Source organism: Mirounga angustirostris, unplaced genomic scaffold (genome assembly GCF_029215605.1).
Source record: "Mirounga angustirostris isolate CCGP_5_RB_7025 unplaced genomic scaffold, mMirAng1.0.hap1 SCAF_11, whole genome shotgun sequence".
NCBI classification, from domain to species: Eukaryota; Metazoa; Chordata; class Mammalia; order Carnivora; family Phocidae; genus Mirounga; species Mirounga angustirostris.
In genome coordinates, this window is record NW_026991719.1 from 72,700,076 (window position 1) to 72,712,403 (window position 12,328).

Consider the following 12,328-nt stretch of genomic DNA (forward strand, 5'->3'; position numbering starts at 1 on the left):
TCTACAAATAGTGAAATTTTTACTTCTTTCTTGCCAATTTACTTGCCTTTTGTTTTTGTTGTCTTACTGCTGTGGTTAAGACTTCCAGTAACAGTGGTGACTATGGACACACTGTCCATTAAGTAACAGTGGTGAATATGGACATCCCTGTCTTCTTCCTGACTATAGAGGAAAAGCTCTCATTTCTTCTCCAATGAGGATGATATTAGCTGTGTGTTTTTAATATGGCCTTTATTATGTTTAGGTATGTATCCTCTAAACCTGCTTTGTTGAGGGTTTTTATCATGAATGGATATTGTATTTTGTCAAATGCTTTTTCTGCATCTATTGAAATGATCATATGGTTCTTATCCTTTCTTTTATTAATATGGTGTATCACATTCATTGATTTGCGAATATTGAACCACCATTGCAAACCAGAAATAACTCCCACTTGATCATGGTGAATGATTTTTTTTAATGTCATGTTGAATTTTGTTAGTATTTTACTGAAATTTTTACATCCATGTTATCAAGGATATTAGCTTATAGTTCTCTCTTTATGGTGGAATCTTTATCTGGTTTTGGTATCAGGGTAATGCTGGCCTCATTCAATGAATTTGGAAGTTTTCCTTCTTTTCTATTTTTTGGAATAATTTGAGAAGAATAGATACTAACTCTTCTTTAAATGTTTGAAAAAAAAAATGCCTGTGAAGCCACCTGGCCCTGGACTTTGGTTTATTGTGAGATTTTTTTTTTATTACTGAGTAACTTTGCAGTTTATTGGTCTGTCCAAGTTTTCTATTCCTTTCTGTTTCAGTTTTGGTAGTATATATGATTCTAAGAAATTATCCATTTCTTCCATGTTATCCCATTTGTTGACATAATTCCTCATAATATTCTCATAATTATTGGTATTTCTGTGGTGATGGTTGTTATTTATCCTCTCTCATTTGTAATTTTATTTGGGTAGTTTCTTATTTCTTTTTGATAAGTCTTGCTATAGGTTTATCATTTTTTTAATATTTTCAAAGAACCAGCATCTGGTTTTGTTGATCTGTTTTATTGTTTTTTTTCAGTATCTATATCACTAATTTCTGCTCTGATCTTTATTATTTCCTTCCTTCTGGTGTCTTTAAGCTTCATTTGCTGTTTTTTGTTTTGTTTTTGTTGTTGTTGTTTGTTTTTTCTAGCTCCTGTAGGTGTAAGGTTAGGTAGTTTGAGATTTTTCTTGTTTCTTGAAGTAGGCCTGTATTGCTATGTATTTCCCTCTTAGGACTGCTTTGCTGCATCCCAAAGGTTTTGGGCCTTTTTTTTTTTTTCATCTGTTTCCATGTATTTATTTCTTCTCTGATTTCCTGGTTGACCCATTCATTGTTTAGTAGCATGTTGTTTAACTTCCATGTATTTGTGGTCCTTCCAATTTTTTTTCTTGTTGTTGACTTCTAGTTTTATAACATTGTGGTCAGAAAAGGTATATAGTATGATTTCAATTTTTTGTAATTGTTAAAGATTGATTTGTGACCTACTATGAGATCTATTCTGGATAGTGCCCCATGTGGACTTGAAAGTAATGTGTATTCTGCTGTTTTTGGGTGAAATGTTTTGAATATCTGTTAAGTCCATGTGGTTCAGTTTGCCATTCAAAGCCTTTGTTTACTGATTAATTGATTGATTTATATTTGGTTCTGCTGTTTTTAGTTTTTATTCAAATTCCAGTTAACATACAGTGTAATATTGCTTCAGGTAAACAATATAATGATTCAACACTTTCATACAAGTGCACTCCTTAATCCTTATCATCTATTTAACCCATTCCTCCACTGACCTCCCTCTAATAACCATCAGTTTGTTCTCTAAAAATAAGAGTCTGTTTTGTGGTATCTCTCTTTCTCTCTCTCTCTCTCTCATATTTCCCTTTGCTTTTTTTCCTTCCTGATTAGATGATTTGTTCATTGATGTAAGTGGGATGTTAAAGTCCCCTACCATTATTGTATTATAATCAATTAGTTTGTTTATGTTTGTTACTAACTGTTTATATATTTGGGTGCTCCCATGTTGGGTGCATAAATATTTACAATTGTTATATCTTCTTGTTGGATTGTCCCCTTTATTATGATATAGTGCCCTTCTTTATTTCTTGTACAGTCTTTGTTTTAAAGTCTAGTTTGTATGACATAAGTATTGTTAATCTGGCTTTCTTTTGACATATATTTGTGTGATATATGTTGCACTATCCCTTAAATTTCAATCTGCAGGTGTCTTTAGCTCTAAAATAAGTCTCTTGCAGGCAACATATAGATGGGTCTTGTTTCTTATCCTCTCTGACATCCTGTGTCTTTTGACTGGAGTGTTTAGTCCATTTACATTCAAAGTAATTATTGATAGATATGTATTTATTGCCATTTTATTACTTGTTTTGTCATTTTTAGGGGGGATTTTCTCTGATCCTTTCTTGTGTTTTTCAATTTTGGTCTCTCCTTTGCACTCAGAGAGTCCCCTTTAATATTTGTTGTGGGGCTGGTTTAGTGGGCATGTACTCCTTTAGTTTTTGTTTGTCTGGGAAACTCTTTCTCCCATTCTGAATGATAGCCTAGCTGGATAGAGTGTTCTTGGTTGCATATAGCTCCCATTTAGCATGTTGAATATGTCACACCACTCCCTTCTGGCTTGCCTAGTTTCTGTTGAGAAATCTACAGCAAGCCCTATAAGTTTTCCCTAGTAAGTTAAGGACTTTTGTCTTACTTCTTTATAACTATATATATTTATAGATTATTTATTTATTTATTTGAGAGAAAGAGAGAGAGAAGATAAGGGAGAGCACAAGTGGAGGGGAGGGGCAGAGGGAGAAGGAGAAGCAGATGCCCCACTGAGCAGGGACCCCAATGCAGGACTTGATTCCAGGACCCTGGGATCATGACCTGAGCTGAAGGTAGATGCTTAACTGACTGAGCCACCCAGGCACCCCCACTATAACTATATTTTGCAAATTTAATTACAATATGTCTTGGTGTTGGCCTTCTTTTATTGATTTTGATGGGAGTTCTCTATGCCTCCTTTATCTAGATGTTTCCTTCCCCAGATTAGGGAAGTTTTCAGCTACTATTTATTAAAATATATTTTCTGCCCTCTTCTCTCTTCTAGGATTTTCATAACATGAACGTTATTATGTTTGATGGAGTCACTGAGTTTTGTAAGACTATGCTTGTGTTCAAGAATTCTTTCTCTCTTTTGTTCAGCTTCATTAGTTTCCATTATTTCATTTTCTATATCACTAATTCATTCCTCTGCTTCTTCTAGCCTGTTGTTCATTGCTTCAAGCATGTTTCCAATTTTGTTTATTGCACACTTCATCTCTGATTGATTCTTTAATTTTTTAATCTCTGTGTTAATGGTCTCCCTGATGTCTTCTTTCTTTTTTTCCCCTCAAGCCTAGAGAATATCCTTATGACTGTTCCTTTATTCTCCATCAGGCATATTACTTATTTTACTTAGATCTCTGGCTGTGACCTTATCTTCTTCTTTCATATGGGATAAATTTCTCCATCTTGGAATTTTGTCTAAGTCTCTCCCTTCTTTTCTGTGTTAGAAAAGCCAGCTATGTCTCCTGCTGCTTAAAATAATGGCCTTATGAAGAAGAGGTCATGCATTTCCCAGGGTTTTGTGCTTCAGGGAGTGTCTTTGGTGTGTGCTGTAAGCACTCTGCTATTGTGTTTTGGCTGTTCTGTCCTTTAGTCCAGCCATCTGCAGTGGGTCGTCTGGCCTGCTGTGGGCTGTGTTTGGTCCCTGGCCATAATGTGGTGAGTTTTAACTAGGTGTACTTTGGTTGGCTTGTGAAATGAAACTTGATGCTACTTCCACCAGAAGGAGGCCCTGAAGAACTCTCTGGCTGGAAGATGTGATGTGGGCATGGGTTTTTGCTGGTCTTCTTGGAGAAGGGACCCACTGCACTGGGACTGAGGCAAGCTTGACTGAGGAGGGCTCTCCCACTAAAACTCCTGGGGTGGGATTTGGTGTAAGCAAGCTAGGCAGCCAGTGTTGGTGCTGTGCTGCTGCTTCCTGCAGGAGGCTCTGTGCTTATGCTGAGGGATGGGGGTGGGAAATAGGGCCAGCTAGCTCTTTTGTTCACAAAGAGGCATCTCTGTGAAGGCTGACTCAGTGATGTGCTCCTGAGAAGAGCAAATAATCTCCCTGATGTGGGCCCCAGGTGTTCTTCAGATTGCTGTTTCCACACAGTCTACCCCCTGGTTGTTTCCCTGCCTTCTTTCTAGGAACAGCACAGTGTCCTCTGGGTTCTATCCTATCCAAACTCACTGCCCTTTAAAACTATAGGCTTTAAGCTTCACTGGTTGCAGTAACTCAAGAAATTTAGCTACTCTCATTTTCCAACCCAATTGCTTTGAGAAAACATTCACTTTGTGCATTCTCCTTTGTGTTCCTCTCTCTCTCACCCTTTTCTGCAACCATGGCTCCCTCTGCTCTGCAGCACCTGTGATCTATTTCTCCCCTAGACCATGATTCCATTCTTCTTACATTCTTGGATGTGGCCTCTTCTCTCACCTTAGTTTTGGAATTTATTCTGTCAGTCTTCAGGCTGATTTCTGGGCTATATAAGATTATTTGATAATTATCTAGTTGTGTTTATGGGATGAGATGATCCTGTGGACCTCCTACTCCACCACCATCTTTGAAACCCTCTATTGGTCTCATTCTTTTCTATGGCTGAATAATTCTTTTGTCTTTTGTTCAGCTTGATTACTTTCCATTATTCTGGCTTCTAGGACATTCATTTGTTCCTCTGCTTCCTCAAATCTGCCATTCTTTCCATCACTCATGTTTTTCATTTCATTTATTGAGCTCTTTATCTGTGCTATGTTAATGGTCTCACTTATGTCCTTCACTCTTCTCAAGTATACTTAGTATCCTTATAATTATTGCTTTAAATTGTCTATCAGTTATGCTATTTAGGTTTTTTTATGATGAGACTTTAGTCTTTCACTTTATTTATTTTTTCTTTTTTCTCCTTTGCAACTAGTTTCCTATTTTATCAACTCTTTGATTTTAAGCCCTTTTTAATTCTTATTTTTACATTTACATTTTAGAGATATATTCATTTTTGGCTTCCTTTCACTGTATTCAATGTTATTTTTGTATATATACAAGTTTTATTTTTTTTCTTTACAAATTTGGGATGTGGTGTCTTCTAACAAACAGACCAAAATACACCCAGTACCAAGTGGATCACCCTGTTTTGTCCACCTGGAAGATTATATTTTCTCTTTATTCCCTTTTTTTTTCTTTTCTTTAGTTTCTGACCTCTTCAGATTAGTCCACTATGCATTTTGCGGAGATCATGGTTGATATTTTTAATTTTGTTCTCTTGTTCATCTATTCTTCTCTGGACAAAATGACTAGAAGAGAAATTCACAAAAAAAAAGAAAGGAGCAGAGTTAATACTCTCTGCCACAGATCTAATTGATATGGATATAGTAAAATGTCAGACCTAAAATTCATAATAACGATTATAAACTTACTAGCTGGCTTTGGAAAAAAATAGACAAAAGACACTAATTTCTTAGTGCAGAAATAAAATCTATTCAGGCCAAAATTAAAAATGCTCTAACTGAGATACAGTCTAAATTGGATGCCCTAACAACTAGAGTAAATGAAGCAGAAGAGAGAGTCAGTGACATAGAAAACAAGATGATGGAAAGGTAGGAAGCTGAGGAAAAGAGAGAAAAACAATGAATGGACAATGAGAGGAGGATTTGAGAAATCAGTGACACCATAAAGTGAAACACTATTAGAATTATTGGGGTCCCAGAGGAAGAAGAAAGAGAGAGAGGGATCAAAAGTATATTTGAGCAAATCATAGCTGAGAACTTCCTTAATCTGGGGAAGGAAACAGGCATTCAAGTCCCAGAAGTAGAGAGAATGCCCCCCAAAATCAATAAAAATAGATAAATATCCTGATATATAATAGTGAAGTTTGAAAATTTCAGAGATAAAGAGAAAATCCTGAAAGCAGCTTCAAGCCAGAGCTCCTTAACCTACAATGGTGGAAATATTAGACTGGCAACAGACTTATCCACAGAGACCTGATAAGCCAGAAAGGGCTGGCATGATATATTCAGGGTACTAAATGAGAAAAGCATGCAGCCAAGAACACCTTATCCAGCAAAGCTGTCATTCAAAATAAAAGGATAGATAAAGAACTTCCAGGACAAACAGAAACTAGAAGAATTTGTGATCACTAAACGAGCCCTGAAAAAATTTTAAAGGGGATCCTGTAAGCAAAGAGAGACCAAACAAGAAACAAAGACCAGAAGGGAATGGAGACAATCTACAGAAACAGAGACTTTACAGGTAATAAAATGGCACTATTTTCATATCTTCCAAAAGTTACTCTGAATGTAAATGGGTTAAATGCTCCAATCAAAAGACACAGAGTATCAGATTGGAAAAAAAAAAGCAAGACCCAGCCATATGCTGGCTATAAGAGACTCATTTTAGACCTAAAGACACCTCCAGGTTGAAAGTGAGGGGGTAGAGAACAATTTATCAGGCTAATGGACATCAAAAGAAAGTTGTGGTCACAATCCTTATACCAGACAAATTAGATTTTAAACTAAAGACCATACTAAGGGATGAAAAGGGACACTATAACATACTTAAAGGGTCTATCCAACAAGAAGATATAAAGATTATAGATATTTATGCTCCCAACTTGGGAGAAGCCAATTATATAAATGAATTAATAACCAAATTAAAGAAAGACATTGACAATACTAACAGAGTAGTAGGGGATTTCAACACCCTACTCACAGCAATGGACAGATCATCCAAGTAGAAGATCAAAAAGGAAACAAGGACTTTGAATGACACACTGGACCAGATGGACTTAACAGATGTATGCAGAGCATTCCATCCTAAAGCAAAATAATATGTTCTTTTCAAGTGCACATGGAACATTCTCCAGAATAGATCAGATACTAGGTCACTAATCAGGTCTCAACCAGTACCAAAAGATTGGGATCATTCCCTGCATATTTTCAGACCACAATGCTTTAAAAGTAGAACTTAATCACAAGAGGAAATTTGTAAGGATCTCAAATATTTGGAGGTTAAAGAGCAAACTACTAAAGAATGAAGGGGTCAATCAGGTAATTGAAGAAGAATTTAAAAAAATGCATGGAAATAAATGAAAATGAAAACACAACTGTTCAAACCCTTTGGGATACAGCAAAGGGCATCCTAAGAGGGAAGTGCATAGCAATACAAACCTTTCTCAAGAAACTGGAAAAGTGTCAAATAGACAAGCTAAAGTTACACCTAAAGGAGCTGCAGAAAGAACAGCATGTAAAACCTAATTAAGTAGGAGAAGAGAAGTAATAAAGAACAGAGCAGAAATCAATGAAATAGAAACCAAAAGAACAGTAGAACAGATCAATGAAACTGTTTTTTTTTTTTGTAAGAATTACTAAGATCAATAACCCCCTAGCCAGATTTATTAAAAAGAAAAGAGAAAGGACCAGATTAATAAAACCATGAATGAAAGAGGAGAGATCACTACCAACTCCAAGGAAATACAAACACATTTAAAAATTTATTATGAGCAAGTATATGCCAACAAATTAGGCAATCTGGAAGAAAAAATGCATTCCTGGAAAATTATATAAACTACAAAGACTGAAACAGGAAGAAAGAGAAACCTGAAGAGACCCATAACCAGCAAGGAAATGGAAGAGGTAATTAAAAATCTCCCAACAAACATAAATCCAGGGCCAGATGGCTTCCCAGGGGAATTCTATTAAACCTTTAAAAAACTAATACCCATTTTACTTAAGCTGTTTCAAAAATAGAAATGGAAGGAAAACTTACAATCTCTTTCTATGAGGCAGCAATTACCTTGATCCCCAAACCAGACAAAGACCCCACTAAAAAAGAGAATTATAGATGAATATCCCTGAGAAACATGGATGCCAAAAATCTCACCAAGATACTAGCCAAAAGGATCCAACAGTATATTAAAAGGATTATTCAATATGTACAAGTGGGATTTATTCCTGGGCTACAAGGGTGCTTCAACATTTGCAAATCAATCAACCTGATACATCACATTTATAAAAGAAAGGACAAGAAACATATGATCCTCTCAATTGATGCAGAAAAAGCATTTGACAAAATATAGCATTCTTTCTTGATTAAAACTCTCCACAGTGTAGGGATAGAGGGAACATATCTCAATACCATAAAAGCCATATATAAAAAGACCACAGTGAATATAATTTTCAATGGGGAAAAATTGAAAGCTTTTCCTCTAAGGTCAGGAACACAACAGGGATGCCCACTCTGACCCCTGTTGTTCAAAATACAACTAGAAGTCTTAGCCTCAGCAATCAGACAAGAAGAAGAAATAAAAGGCATTCAAATTGTCAAAGGAGTCAAACTTTCACTCTTCACAGATGACATGATATTTTATGTGGAAAACCCAAAGGACTCCACCCTAAAATTGCTAGAATTCATACAGAAATTCAGCAAAGTGGTAGGATATAAAATCAGTGCACAGAAATCAGTTGTATTTTTATACACTAACAATGAGACAGATGAAAGAACAATCAAGGAAATGATCCAATTTACAATTGCACCAAAACCCATAGGACATCTAGGAATAAACTTAACCAAAGTGGTAAAGGATCTGTATTCTGAAAACTATAGAACACTTGCAAAAGAAATTGAGGAAGACACAAAGACATGGAAAAACATTCCATGGTCATGGACTGGAAGAACAAATACTGTTAAAATGTATATGAGACCCAGAGTAATTTGCACATTAAATGTAATCCCTATCAAAATACCAAGAACATTTTTCACAGAGCTAGAACAAATAATCCTAAAATTTGTATGGAACCAGAAAAATCCCCAATAGCCAGAGGAATGTTGAAAAAGAAAACCAAAGCCAGTGGCATCACAATGTCAGACTTCAAGCTGTATTACAAAGCTGTAATGATCAAGATTGTGTGGTATTGGCACAAAAACAGACACATAGATCCATGGACCAGAAGAGAAAACCCAGAAATGGACCCTCAACTCTATGTCAACTAATCTTTGACAATGCAGGAAAGAATATCCAATGGCAAAAAGACAGTCTCTTCAACAAATGGTGTTGTGAAAATTGTCAGCCTCATGTAGAAGAATGAAACTGGACCATTTTCTTACACCATACAAAAACATAAACTCTAAATGGATGAAAGACCTAAATGTGAGATAGGAATCCATCAAAATCCTAGAGGAGAACACAGGCAGCAACCTCTTTAACCTCAGCTACAGCAACATCATGCTAGACGTGTCTTCAAAGGAAAGGGAAATAAAGGCAAAAATGAACTTCTGGGACTTCATCAAGATAAAAAGCTTCTGCACAGTGGCAAAAGAAACAGTCAACAAAACTAAAAGACAACCTACAGAATTGGAGAAGACATTTGCAAATGACATATCAGATAAAGGGCCAGTATCCAAGATCTATAAAGAACTTATTAAACTCAATACCCAAACAGAAAGAAAAGAATAAAAATTTATTCAATGAAGATATACAAATGGCCAACAGACAAATGAAAAAATGCTCCACATCACTTGGTACCAAGGAAATACATATCAAAACCATAATGAGATACCACCTTACACCAGTCAGAATGGCTAAAATTAACAATATAGGAAAGAAAAGATTTTGGAGAGGATATGAACAAAGGGGAACTCTTTTTCACTGTTGGTGGGAAAGCAAGCTGGTACAGCCACTCTGGAAAACAGTATGGAATTTCCTCAAGAAGCTCAAAATAAAGCTACCCTCTGACCCAGCAATTGCACCACTAGGTATTTACCCCAAAGATACAAATGTAGTGATCCGAAGGGGCAACTGCACTCTAATGTTTATAGTATAAGTGTCCACAATTGCCAAAATATGGAAAGAGCCCATATATCTATCAAGAGAAGAATGGATAAAGAAGATGTGGTATATATGAATATTAGCCATCAGAAAGGATGAATACTTACCATTACATCAACATTGATGGATGGAACTGGAAGGTATTATGCTGAGTGAAATAAGCCAATCAGAAAAAGACAATTTTCATATGTTTTCACTCATATGTGGAATATAAGAAACAGGGCAGAAGATCATAGGGGAAAGGAGGGAAAACTAAATGGGAAGTCATCAGAGAGGGAGACAAACCATGAGAGACTCTTAACTATAGGAATCAAACTGAAGGTTGCTGAAGGGGACGTGTATGGGGGATTAGGTAAATAGGTTATGGGCATTAAGGAGAGCACATGATGTGATGATCACTGGGTATTATACACAACTGATGAATTATTGAACTCTAATTCTGAAACTACTGTTATAATATATGTTGGTTAATTGAATTTAAATTTAAAAAAAGAAAGAAAATGCTACTATGTAATGAATGGATAAACCAACATATCATAGAACAAATTTAAAAAATGCAAACAAATAAAAATTAAAACACATCAGTTGAAAAACTGTGGGATGCAGCAAAAATAGATTTAAGAGGGAATTATAAAGCAATACAAGCCTATCATAAGAAGCAAGAAAAATTTCAAATAAGCCACTTAACCTTACACTTAAAGAAGCTAAAAAAAAAAAAAGAAAGAAAACAAATGAAGCCTAAAGCCAGCAGAAGGAAGGAAGTAATAAATATTAAAGTAGGAATGAACAATATAGATACTGAAAACAAAACAAAACAAAACAAACAAACAAAAAACATTAGAGCAGATAATGAAACCAGGAGCTGGTTCTTTGATAAAATTAAGAAAATTGATAATGTCTACCTAAACTTGTCAAAAAGAAAAGAGAAAGGACCCAAGAATAAAATCACAAATTAGAGAAGAGAAATAACAAAAAACAGCATAGAAATATATACAATTATAAGAGATTATTTTGAAAAAACTATATGTTAACAAATTGGATAGCCTGGAAGTACTGGATAAATTCCTAGAAGCATGTACACTTCCAAAACTGAAACAGGAAGAAATAGAAAATTTGAACAGACCAATCATCAGCAAAAAAAAATTGAATCAGTAATCAAAAAAACAAAAACAAAAACAAAAACCCTCCCAACAAACAAATGTTCAGGGCCAGTGGCTTCACAAGGGAATTCTACCAAACATGTAAAGAAGAGTTAATACCTATTTTTCTCAAACTATTTAAAATAAAAATAGAAATGGAAGGAAAACTCCCAAATTCATTCTATGAGATCAGCATTACCCTGACACCAAAAGCAAAGACTCCCCTAAAAAAAGGGAAGTAAGGCTAATATCCCTGATGAAAATGGATGCAAAAATTCTCAAGAAAATACTAGCAAACCAAATCTAACAATATATTTAATGAATCATGCACCATGATCAAATGGGATTTACCCTGGGTTGCAAGGATTGTTTAATATTTGCAAATCAATCAATGAGATACACTGTATCAAAAACAATATGATCCATATGATCTTTTCAATAGATGCAGAGAAAGCATTTGACAAAGTACAACATCCATTTATGATAAAAGTCCTCAACAAAGTAGGGTTAGAGGGAGCATATCACAACATAAAAGAGGCCACATATGAAAAATCCACAGCTGATATTCCCATTGGGGAAAAACTGAGAGCTTTTCCTATATGATCTGGTACAACCAGGGATATTGACTCTCACTACTCTTACTTAACATAGTACTGGAAGTCCCAGCAACAATAATTAGACAACAAAAAGAAAAGACATCCAAATCAACAAGGAATAAATACAATTTTCAGTATTTGCAGATGACATGATACTCTATATAGAAAACCCAAAGACTCCACCAAAAATTGCTAGAACTGATACATTAATTCAGCAAAGTTGCAGGTTACAAATTCAACATACAGAAATCTGTTGGGTTTCTATACACCAATAATGAAGCAACAGAAAGAGAAATTAAGGAATCAATTCTTTTTACAATTGAACCACAAACAAGATACCTAGGAAAAAAGCTAGTCAAAGAGGCAAAAGACCTGTACTCTGAAAACTATAGAAAGCTTATTAAAGAAATTGAAGATCACAAAAAGAAATGGGAAAACATTCCATGCTCATGACTGGAAGAACAAATATTGTTAAAATGTCTATACTACCCAAAACATTCTACACACTTAATACAACCCCTATCAAAATACCGACAGTACTTTTTTCACAGTACTAGAACAAACAATCCTAAAATTTGTATGTAACCAAAAAAGACCCTGAATAACCAAAGTGACCTTGAAAAAGAAAAGCAAAGCTGGTGGCATCACAATTTGGGACTTCACTCTATATTACA